The sequence below is a fragment of the Hibiscus syriacus genome, unplaced genomic scaffold (assembly GCF_006381635.1).
Source record: "Hibiscus syriacus cultivar Baekdansim isolate YM2019G1 unplaced genomic scaffold, ASM638163v2 tig00110633_pilon, whole genome shotgun sequence".
Lineage (NCBI taxonomy): Eukaryota > Viridiplantae > Streptophyta > Magnoliopsida > Malvales > Malvaceae > Hibiscus > Hibiscus syriacus.
Window position 1 is genome coordinate 1529114 of NW_024062806.1, and position 11000 is coordinate 1540113.

Here is an 11000-nt window from a genome sequence, read left to right on the forward strand (position 1 = left end):
ACTCGCGTTAGCCTCACTTGATCCCAATCACTTTTATGACTTACTTTCTCTCTCTTGATCATTTCTAACTCCTTGGTTGTTCCGGAACTTGCTTATGCCCAATATCTACACAATCATACATTTTATATACATATCAGCATTCTAAGTATCATATTTCGATCCTTAATAATCCAAGCTAAAAGAAAGGCTTTATACAATTTTCCACTTGAGTAGTATTGGTACCCCTCAATGGTACCGATACTTCCCTAGCTTTGGTATCGATACCAAGCCTGGGTATCAATACCCAATTTTTATTCTGTGATCCTTATTTTCAAAATGGTACCGAGACATGCCTTATGGTATCGGTACCCTTGGTAACGATACTACCCCTAGGATATCGATACCCCATGAATAACTTATCAAATTCAGGCTGATGGTATCGATATTGTTCAACTAATATCGATACCCCTACTCCAATTTTATTCATTTATCCTTGAGGTATTGGCACTTGATGAAGCAGTACTGATACTCATAGCCTAGAATTCACTTTTAAAACCCGAAAAATTACCCATATTAGCTCAATTCCTTCATGTCTTATTCTCTTTCATACTCTTAACTCAAGTACACATATTCAAACCAATTTATATTCATCTAACACATCCTTATCTTAAAAATCTCGTCTTATATATTGAAACCAAGAATCCTATAAATTTTCCAACACACTCCAACAAATTTAGTTTCAAACTTTACTTACTAACTATATTCCAAGATTTCACTTATAAACCTCTCATCTTTAATCCTTTCTAACTCCTTCATCTTTTGATTTTAAGATAACTTAAGCTTTCCTTAAGCTTAAGTATCATCTAAGGAATATAAACTAAACTTAAATTCAATTCAAAATTAACTAACAAGAAACTCACCTTTGATTTTGGATAACTCACGGCTGAAAGAGGAAAAAGAGTGAAGAAGAGTTCTTTGGAAACTTTCTTTTCCCTCAATCCTTCCATTCCACGTGTATATATCCTTACTATAATACATTTTTAATTCATTTTTGGGTTAAATGACCATTTTTCCTTCCATTCATCATTCTTTGCTATTTAGTCCTACACAAATTTTTATATATAAGTCCCTGAACTATTCAATTTATCTATTTTAGTCATTAAATTCTGAAGTTTTACAATTTGGTCACTAACCCAGTGTTGAGGGTGTTACAATATTTACCTTTAGCAGAATTTGCCTACAACAACAGTTATCAATCGAGCATCAAGATGGCTTCGTAGCTTTATATAGGAGAAAATGTCGAACACCATTAAATTGGTTCGAGTTAAAAGATTAGAATCTTGTTGGCCTAGATTTATTGAAAGAGGTTGAGGATAAAGTGAAGATAATTCAAGATAATCTCAAGATGGCATCTGATTGGAAGAAGTCTTATGCATACTTGAAGCGAAAAGAGATTGAATTTCAAGAAGGCGATAAAGTTTTTCTTAAAGTATCCCCTTCGAAAAAGGTATTGTGTTTTGGGCACAAAGGAAAGCTAAGTCCAAGATTCATTGGACCTTAAGAGATCTTAAAGAGAATCGGACCGATGGCTTACCAGTTAGCATTACCTCCGGAGTTAGACAAAGTTCACAATGTTTTTCATGTGTTGATACTTAGAAAGTATCGATCGGATCCTTCACATGTCATTGCATTGGAGGAAATTGAGACCCGACTAGATTTGAATTATGAAAAATAACCAGTACGGATCTTAGCTCGAGAAATTAAAGAACTGCGTAGCAAGATGATTCCTCTAGTCAAAGTGCTTTGGCAAAATCATAAAGTCGAGGACGTTACTTGGGAAATAAAAGATGACATGAGGAAGCAATATCCATACCTCTTAATATCAGGTACATCTTAAAATTCGAGGACAAATTTTATTTAAGAGGGGGAGAGTTGTAACACACCAAAATTTTAAACCAAAATGCAAATTTTGAAAGTTTAGTGACCAAAGTATAAATCTTGAAAAAGTTTAAGGACCAAAATGATAATTTTAAAAAGATACAAATTAGCCCCTTAAATAAATATTTTATCTTAAGAATAATGTTTATGTGGGAATCAGAATTTTGGAACAAACAACCTTTTGATCCTAAGATTTATGGTCCCTTACTTTCATATTTTTGAATCTCACAATGGAATTTGACTACCCAAGTCGATCCTATTGGCAACGAGCAAACAACGCTTACGCGGGATCTCGGTGCCTTCTCTTGAAAGAATAGAAGTTGAGTTGCCAATTTCATACGACCAGGTGGAGTGGCATAAGATCTGCCTCTTGGCTTATGTCGAGATATTGATTCCTCCACACAACAATTTGCTTCTCGTATCGACGAATTAGAAGAGATGTCAACCGACAACCGTATCTGGAAATAACGATTAATGGATATTGGTACTGTCATTGCATAGCAAGCAAAGGATTGGGGATTCAGTGGTGTAATGTTAAGAGGTCGTGTGACATGAAGACATTGAGAATCAGATTTTTTATACAAGTTTTGTATTAAAAGTTATAAAGCAATGAAGTTGAGAAACAATTCGGTAAATCAGATCGAGTAGAAAATTCAGGAAAATCTGAAGGATGATAAATTAGACCTAAAAATATTATTTCCACATTTTTAAATGTTGTAAAATAATATAAATCTTTATATTTGAGGATTTAAGTCCATGTTTAATTTGGATCGTTGGATTAAAGTGACAAGATTCTGATTTTTGGAAAAAGGCAAGGGTAAAACGGTAAACTAAGATTTTATTTGTTCATCTTTGACTTAAGGAAGATGATAAGGTTGAGGTGTCTTGGTTTGATGGTAATTATGAAGTTTCATTAAGGGTAAATTGATATTTTCCCAATTAAATGAATTTAATATTCATTAAAGGTGAATAAGCATGAAATTAATCTAAAATTCATGCCATTTTGGATCAACTTCTCCAAGTTTTCCGTGAACCTCTCCAAGGGTTACAAAAATATTGGTTTTCCATTTTTGAGCAATTTCTTTTGGATTTCTAGTTATGTTGTGAAATAGAAAAATGATCTATTCGAAAAACGATATCTTTTGGTACCAATTATACTTGCTCAACTTGCTTGATTTTCAAAGATCCCAAATCTTAGGGTTTATGTTCATGCTAGGGTTCATGAAATTGATGATGAATCTTGATATTTTTGAGGTTGTAGATTCATTTTCAAGCTTGATTTATGATTATAAACATGTTCAAACTTCCTAGAAATGATCCTATGAATTTCGATCAAATGAAGAAATTATAGAACTTTTTGTTTTGATGAGAGTTTATTAAGGATTTTATTTTAGATATGTTGTAAGGTTGATTGGAAGTTGATTTCATGCTTGAATCAAGCAAAATCATGAAAACTTAGTTTTATAAGTTTAAAGCATTTAGCCAAGGGTTGTTTGAGCGAGAAAAATTATGAAAGGACTTGAAATTATGCAAAAAGTATTCTACAAGCCTTATAAAAATTTAGGGACCATTATGTAATTTTTTAAATGTTGGGGGACCAATTCAACAATTTTGGAAAAGTTATGAATGGTTGTGTAATTGTCTAATAATTGATGTGATATGCTGGAAATTACTGTTTTGAAATTGAAATGTGTGTTTAGATGTGAATTATGACCATTTTTGGACGTTTGAAATGTTTGGTGACTTAAGTTCAATATTCCAATAGTTGGGGTGCTTAAATGTAATTTTACCTTTGTAAAAGCACTTGGTTGGTAATAATTTCAGTGCTGAAATTTTGGTATTAAAAATTTAAGTGATAAATTGGTGAATGACCATTTTGTGTAAATTAGAAAAGTAGGTGTCAATATTAAAAGAATTATTGAGTGTTGAAGTATTTTGGTACAAAATATGTTTCAAGTATAATTATGGATTTTGTTTTGGAAATGTATTTATGTTGGTACAATACTAACATATGTATCGACATCAATTTGTGATTTTGTACAGAATGTGATTGATTTTTGATCGAAGCAAATCAAGTATAAAAGGATCTAGTGTGGAGCATAATGAGGCACATCATTTGGATATATAAAGTGTCAAGGTGAGTGCAATACATGCATGACACTGTACATAGATGTTTTATACATCATCAGGAATACTTGCAAAAAGTCTACTTTGTTTAGATCAACATGATATTATGTCATGTTTATAAATTTGACATGACAATTATATGTCAGTGTGAAATTATAATGCATTGATCCCAGATAATGTGATATTTTACCATGGATGTTATTTTGGGTATGAATTGCCCTAATGTTAATTATATGGTCATAAGATACCATGGATGAATGAATTAGACTATATGCTCAAGTAAGTCGTTGAAGGACAAAGTATAGTTGGCATGCCATAGAGTATAGCAGTTGTAGGTTTATATTAGCACTATAGTGTGTAAGGGCACTAAGTGTATATGGTGGACACGACCTTATGTGTAAGCACTACGGTGCATATATTACTCGAATACCCAAGGTCTTCATAGGTTTACTTACGGACTATAGTTATTGGTAAAAATGATAATATTTATATCATATCGTTTTGATTATGGTAAAATATTGGACATGCAGGTAACGTGATCTTATGGCATTTGAATATGGCATTAAATTTCATGAATGAGTTGTATTGCACTATTTATTGTTTTAATTGCCTCACTAAGTATATACTTAGCATGTGATAATTTTCACGCGAAGGTGAAAACCAAGATTAGAAGCAAAGAGTACAGAGCAACTCCGGACATCAAGGAATATACTACAATATCAGTAAGACATCCTATGATGTAATGTTGACTTAGCTAGTGGCATGTTCTTACAAATTTCCTATTAACTCTGTTAAATTATTTTGGGAACTGGTTTGTAATGAATAAACTAAATCGTTTTATGCTATTTTAATACGGATAATATGAACCAATGTTATTATTATTATGAGTAAACGTATTTGATTATGATATATCTATGATTTAAATATTATATGATAGTTTTATTTGAGATAATATTTTTATATTATCAATTACGATTTTAAGAAAATAAATTTTTAAATCACTTTTAAATAAAGAAATATTTTAAGAAATCCATGTGACATCTATAATCTGTATTGATATAATTATACGGGTTTTAGGTGTTACAGTTCCCTCCCAAAGTACTCGTATAAAAATGTATTAAAAATTTAAGAATAAAAATATTTAAATAGTACCAATTGAATATTAGTTTGATTGATATCTTTAGGATTCTTAGCTCGATTTTAAGGAACCATAAATAGTTTTGGTATTGTATCAAAACATATGTTTTTTATATGTTATTCACGTTCAAACTCTCTTTTTTATATATATGTTTTAATTGAATGTATAAGTTTTAAAGACTAAATTAATATTATATCGGACCTTATCATATGTATGTTTTATTTTTAACGGAAGAGTATATTTATTATAACAAAATTTTAATTGAATGAAACATAAATAAACTTCAAATGCAAGAAATCTTTTGAACCACAAAAGATAAGGTCTGCAAATGCATTCGTCGATTCGATTCATTTGCAGTTCTTGGTGCTGTTCATGGAGCTCCAAGTTCAAAGATAAGTTTACAACATGTGCCACCAATGGAACTTACAATCTTTTAATAGCTTTCATTGCATGAATGAAACCTTTAAGAGTACCACTGGAGCACAATAAAACCGAGAAATGAAAATTGATTAAAAGAAATCGATCTCTAAATAGTTACCCAAAGGCTTCACATTTAAACCGGGAACCTTATTGTTCGGTACCTTCGGGATGTCGGTTCGGGTGGTTGAAAAGTCCATCATCGCTTGCTTAGGCACTTCAGGTGGATTCGCGCAACGAATGAGTGCCCAGTTTACGCTCTGAAAGAACGGATGTTGCTTAATTTCAGTAGCACCGCGCCTATACGCGAGCCGATGCTGTGGTTCCTTTACGAGTAAACCTCGGATCAAGTCCCTAGCAGCAAAGCTCACATTAGGATACTCTGTAAATCTCAATGGCTGGCCAACAACATTGAAGAGCATTGTTTTGAAAATCGGACCGGATCGGCCGGTTCAATCGGTTCAATCGGAAACCGTTGTCTAGTCCGGTTCAAATTAAACCGGTTGAACCGTTATTAGTGAACCGATTGGAACCGTTCGAACCGGACCAGTTGAAAACCCGGAAAAACCGAAAAAAACCACCAATTTGATTTTTTTTTTTAAAAAAAATTAAACCAATTGACGTTGTTTGTTAAACGAGCCAAGTCGAACTCGAATATTGCTAAGCTTGACTCAAACTTTAAAAGTAAGCTCAACTCGACTCAAACTCACAAACTAAAAATTATCAAGTTCAACTCGAACTCGAAATATAATATTGAAACTTGAACTCGAAAAGGCTTGAACCCAAAAAAAAATTAGAAGCTCGATTGAAGCCTAAAATTCGAGCTTGATTGAAGTGAAAGAATAGTTCACTCTATGCTCACCAAAAGACTCCATGATTTTGGATGTCAAATTACCTCTATTATTTATAGAAGTTAGTTAGGATGCTCTTCTATATTTCTTAACCATGTGAGATTGTTTTGTACTCATATTTTTACTCTTTAGACTTTTGGGATGTTCTTCTATGTTTTTTAGCTATGTGAGATTATTTTTTTTAAAAAAATTAAACCAAACAATATCATTTTGTTATGATTTTTTTAGCCCCAAATTTATTTTTTAATTATAGTTATATAATTATATTTATTATTTAATATGTTTTACCTTAAATATTATGTTGTAGTTAATTTGAATCATTTTGTTTCACTTGATTTTATGATTTTTAACTTATATATGTTATGATTGCTTTGAATATGACTTGTGATATACAAAATTATTTTTTATTAAATATTTTTGGTATTTTTATTTAATTTTTTAAATAATTATGATGTCGTCCGGTTCTTTCGACCGGTCGGACCGGTTCGCTAACCGGTCCGGTTCTGAAAACCATGTTGAAGAGTGTTGCTCGGTTCCCAGACCCCTTAAATGGTGTTTTACCAAACAAAAGCTCATATAAAAAGATCCCGAATGTCCACCAATCTACAGCACTTCCATGGCCTTCACCTTTAATGATCTCGGGTGCCAAGTACTCGTGAGTGCCGACGAACGACATCGATCGAGCATTGGTAGGCTCTGCAATGAGCTCAGGGAGAGGACTCACTTGATGATTCGTCTCATTCTTTAATTTGATCTTCTTGTCTTTCTTTGCCTTGCTCGAGAAAAACCGGGGTCCAAAACATGCAGGTTGGATGCAATCCGGCTGCATTACACGAGTTGGTTCAATGCATGCAGGCTGAGCACAGTAGGCCAAAATTTTCGATTCCTGGTTTGAGTTCGAAGATTTGACAAGAGTCGGGGAGACAGCACATCGAAGAGAGAGGTCGAAATCCGAGAGCATTATGTGACCGTCTTCTCTAACCAAAATATTCTCAGGCTTAAGGTCTCTGTAAATAATCCCAAGCATGTGAAGATACTCCAAAGCAAGGAGAACCTCTGCCACGTAAAATCTGCAAAGAAACATAAAACAATAATGCAGTTTACAATGGTTAGTAGTAAACTACTTGTCTTTTAATCTTCTTTCACTGCAATGCTTCAGTAACAGACTTTGTTATCGTCCGATATGTCGAAGAACACAAGTTATTTTTGAACTGCGAAACTGCAAGAATATAAATACTTGAATTGACAAGACATCGACCAGGGATATGCAAATCGACACAGGGAAGACCTTGTTGACAACAAGAGTGAGGAGGAACATAAAGGTTCAATGATCAATATCTAAAAACGTGAATAACCATCAAAAAGTGGTGTTTACATACAGGATTCCAAACGCACAACCCTCTAAGGATCTTCCAAATTCGATACATACTCGTATTCGATACACACACTCAAATCCTAATTCAAGTCGAGATATCTTCTTCCATCAGAAGTCATCAACAACCTCTCAAATCAGCTACAGTGTGAAAACAAGACCCTGAAGACAAAACTATTGACAGACATGAACAACGTACGAATACAAATTCGAAAAATCTGACTATCATATCGATTTAACCTGTCTGCATATGAATAGTCATGGTATCAGACATCATTAGACAAAACCACTATAAATCCTCCTCAATTATGAGAGAGGAGGGGCTTCTTTTTCCTTTTCCTCCTTTTTCTTCCCCATTCAACGTTTCCTTCCATAAAGAAACACAGACCGAGGGCGGGCCATTTACTCACCACCCACGGCTTTCCATCCAAATAAAAAGAGCTAAACAGTCAACGGACGAGGAGTCAAACTTATTCCCATCAACAAGTTACGACCTAGATGGCAACATTGTCACATTCGGACATGAGAATAGGTTTAAGACTCTCTAAGGAGCTTCCAAATACGATACATACTCGTATTCGATACACGCACTCGAGTCCGAGTAACATAGGTTAACATGAAATGGATCACCTTAAATACATACAACAGTTAGAATTAGAAATCCAACAATGGAAACTTGGGAAATAAAGAGTAATGAATGGTAAACCAGGCAGCTTGTTCTGAGAAGTACTTTCCAGGTTTTCTTTGCCTGAGAGCATGCAAGTCACCACCAGGGCAAAACTCCATAACCAAGCAAGAAAGCTTCTCAGTCTCAAAGTGAGTATACAAAGTTGGAAAAAATGGATGATCCAATGATTGAAGAATCTCCCTCTCAGTCTGAGCTCTAAGAAGCTTCTTTCTACTTGCCAAAAGAGTTTTATCCATAACTTTCATGGCAAAATAAGTCCTAGTTCCAGTCAATTCAGAGAGATAAACACTACCAATATCCCCACATCCCAATCTCCTCAACACTCTAAAGTGCTTAAAGTCCAAATCCCCTTTCCTTGATCTCACAGCTTGGATTGCTTCCCATCTTATATCATTGGCTTTGTGTGGCTTGTAAATGGCACTGCTTAAACAACTTGAACTGCTCTCTTCACTGAAATCACTCCCGGTGCTCCCTCTGTAGATGCTTGTTTTCCTACTCACTTCACCACTGCAGCTCCCACTTTCACTAACTTCAGTGTTGTTGAAACTCGGTTTGCCATTGGACATATTAGTTGAAGGGCTTTGACAAAAGCATGATTCTGATTGAGATACAGTATCATCCATGGGATGTTTTGATGATGAAGAAGATTTGGCTTCCGATGTCAAGTTCTTCATCTGGTTAGCAACAACAACCTCGTTGTTTTTCACCATTGATTCATTATTCTTCTGCATGTGTGAATGCTTTTGATACCCTATGGAACCATTCGGATGTCGGATGATCCGAACACCATCATTGAGATCAGCTAAATGGGATGTTAAAGGACCTGGATTTTTATTCTTTGATGAAGAACTCACAAGTGATTCCATTGAGAAATTTCAACAAACACCAAGCAAACCAAAACTCCAATTTCTTAATAGTTACTGACAAAATGCATGAAAACCCAAAGCTTTAAATCATAAAACAGCAAAAACAATGGAGGACAAGTTGAAATCTTTCATGAAAACCCAGAAAAAGAAGAAGAAAAAGAGCTGTCTTTTAGAAGAGGAAAGTGAAACAGGTTTGGGTTTTGCCTTGTTAATGTGTTTAAGCTATGCCAGATCCGATCCAAACAAGGAACATGAGAGAAAAAGAAGAGAAAATGATGATAATAAATTTAGCTTCTTCTTTTTCTTTCTTTTTTTTAGTTTTTCATTGTTTAATGGAATTAAACAAGAAACAACATAGCCAACATAACAAGCAAAGCTTTAAAGCTGTCTCTGTCTTTTGATTGTTCATTGTTGCCATCTAAGAAACTTAAGTATCAACCAAAATAAATATAACAAAGGGTCAATTACATGGTTAGTATATAAACTACTTTTTATTCTGTTTTGGTACTTAAAACTTTACTTTTTTCAAAATCATACATATTGTTTAGTTTATATCTCATTTTAGTACCCATTGTTAAAAAAACTAACAGTGATGTTACCGCGTCACCATAAGGTAATGCCACATCATTCCATTAAAAACATATCATATCAGTAGTTCTATTATTTTTTAACAATGGGATACCAAATTGAAATTTAAACTAAATATTATGTATATTTTAAAAAATAAAATTTAGACATTAAAACAAAACAAAAATAATAATTCAGATATTAAACTTGTAATTTAACCTATAATAAATTAATCAATAAACAAACAAGTAAAGTTTCTTGCTTTAGTTCTTGTCTCTGATTTGCTTGGATTCGTCATCTTTTTTCTTTTTTCTTGTTTTTATAAATTAAACAAAAAAAATTGTTGCAAGTGAAAAATATAAAAGAATAATTATTACCGAATATCAATCGATCTATTAGGATGAGGTGAGTTAAGTATTCGAAATTTAATTTTGCGAATAAAATAAATTAAATTAAAAAAAACACGTTCATAATAAATTTTTACTATATTCGATATGAAATTATTCAAATACAAATGATTATAAAAATATAAAAATTAAATTGTAGACCACTCAACTTTTTGATATAAACTCTCTCTGACTCTTATTTAGAATTGTAAATGAGATGAGATAAATCGTAAATTATTTGAGTTTGATTTAGTCAAAGTTCAATTAATATTTGAATGGAATAGACTTTATTTGAGCTTGAATTTGACTCAAATTCTTAACGAACTGAAATGAGTTACTTAATACCAGACTCGAAAAAGTCGTGAGCAATTCAAAAAGTAATATTTTATTTTTATTTTTTAAATTAGATTATTAATAATATTAATATTTAAAAATGTTCTTTCTTTAAATATAATATAACATTTTTCATATACTTATGGCTCAAGTTCGAGTTTGAACTTGAACTAAGTTGGAGTTCGAGCTTCGTTTGAGTTAAATATGAGAATATTTCGAGTTCAAATTTTGTTGAACTCGAGTCGAGATTCAATTTTTTATTTTAAGTCTGAATTGAACCTAAAAATTTTAAACTTACAAACTTTGAAGTCGAATCGTAAGATTAAAAATTAAATGGT

General features: G+C 32.8%; 1 pseudogene; it reads right to left on the reverse strand.

Moving 5' to 3' along the window:
* Positions 1-5691: 5691 nt before the first annotated feature.
* On the reverse strand, positions 5692-9432 carry LOC120136521 (annotated as a pseudogene).
* Between the last annotated feature and the right edge of the window lie 1568 nt (positions 9433-11000).